This window comes from Paralichthys olivaceus, chromosome 16 (assembly GCF_024713975.1).
Source record: "Paralichthys olivaceus isolate ysfri-2021 chromosome 16, ASM2471397v2, whole genome shotgun sequence".
NCBI classification, from domain to species: domain Eukaryota; kingdom Metazoa; phylum Chordata; class Actinopteri; order Pleuronectiformes; family Paralichthyidae; genus Paralichthys; species Paralichthys olivaceus.
In genome coordinates, this window is record NC_091108.1 from 11,977,935 (window position 1) to 11,979,827 (window position 1,893).

Sequence of the window (1,893 nt, forward strand, 5' to 3'; positions counted from 1 at the left end):
AGATACCTTGTGCTCATTTGCATTATTCAGAGGGTTTAGGTCAAATAACTGTTTGGCTGTAAAACAGCATGTGCTTAACCTTTATTAGTCTTCTGAGAATAACACCACTGCTGTGAGGTCATTTTGAACAATGAGTCATAATATGAGTTTCTACACCCCTCACAGGACCTATCACAACTGAGGCTTCGGCACAGTGTGATTAATAAAAACTATTACTCTTCATTTCTGTAAACACACAAATGGAAAAACTACTACACTGTCTCTAAATAAAGCTGAGGTGTAGTGGGACCTGCACTCAACAGTGTGGGGATAAAGGGATCTATTGGCAGATATTTAATGTAGAATAATCCTCATGATGTTTTCACTAGTTTCTTTCATCTAAATTATATGAATTATAGTTTTCTTTATCCCAGAAAAGGCCCTTTATATTTAAATACTTTATATTTACATTGAGGGGGACCCTCTCTACAGAGGCTGCCATGTTTTTTACATTAGTCCAGACTGGACAAACTAAACACCTTTTGAGTTTTATGACAACTGAAGCTACCATAGGTTTTTTGTCATGTTTGGAAGGAGAGGGTGAGGTGAGGGCTGTTCAGCTGCAACATGCAACTTCAACACTCGATATCACTAAATTCTACACACTGAACCTTTAAATACTGACTCCATTCAACAAGTTTTCCGTTCATTGTTCTTGTGTTAGTCTTGTGCAGAACAAAGCTAAAGCTAAATGCAAACACAGGTTTTTATGTTAATGCTGGATAGAGAATTTGAATGACGCCATTCAACAATCTGATTCATTTCCTTTGACATCAGTTTAGTTTGACGTTTTACCTGCAGCAGTGACGACAATACAAAAGAGCTTTGCATCACAAAGACTACAGAGCGAACACTGTTTGAAACAGGAGAAACAGATTAGAAGCAAGGCTGTCAGTGGTAAGATAGGCATCTGAGAAACATTGTATCTTCAGAATACGGAAATCCACTCTGTGATTTGTAGCCTTGGGGAGTTACTTTTACAAGGTGCCTCCAAAAGGTGCACTGTTTTTCCAATGTGTTTGATCTTATCAAATATATGTGACCCACAACATTTCACAGAGGGCAACTCAAACTGATGGCTGTTATCATAACAAAGACTGCGATGCACCAAGATGCATTCAGGTGTGTGAGACAAAAGAGAAGAAAAAGAGAAGCGTTAGCCTGTGGGCATGCATGGCGACTTTAATCGTTTGGTAAATGAGGACTAAAGAGAGTGAGCTATTCGTTTATGGTCCCATGATGAACATGCAGCGTTACCTCCACTTAGATTCTTATCTGTCTAAAACACTGCACCTTAACCTATGACTTACAGAGGAGGATTTCCTACTTCCCCCTGAAACACTGCATGCATTTTAGTAGATAGCTGGGATATCTCAAGAGGTATTTAAGACTTTTCCTGTACTATTATTATTATATCATTATCTGCAAAAAAAAATATGCTTTCAGAGTTTTTATGTTTTGATCAGACATACAACACAATCCATATATAAAATATCAATATGTCATATATATGAATCTCAGAGTGTCAGTTCTTTACTTGATCACACATTTTTAATCCTATATGATATCCTGGTTCGCAATTCTCGATTGCACTCGGAGGTGCTGAAATCTTTCAACCTAAGCTTAAAACATATGCCTGTTTAACCTGAGTTTTGATTAGAGGTACAGTGTGTAGAATTTAGTGATATGTAGTGTTGAAGTTGCATGTGGCAGCTGAACACCCCTCACCTCACCCTCCCCTCCCAAACATAATAAAGAAACTGTGGTAGCTTCAGTTGTCATAAAAACTCAAAATGTGTTTAGTTTGTCCAGTCTGGACTAATGTAAAAAACATGGCGGCCTCTGAAGAGAGGA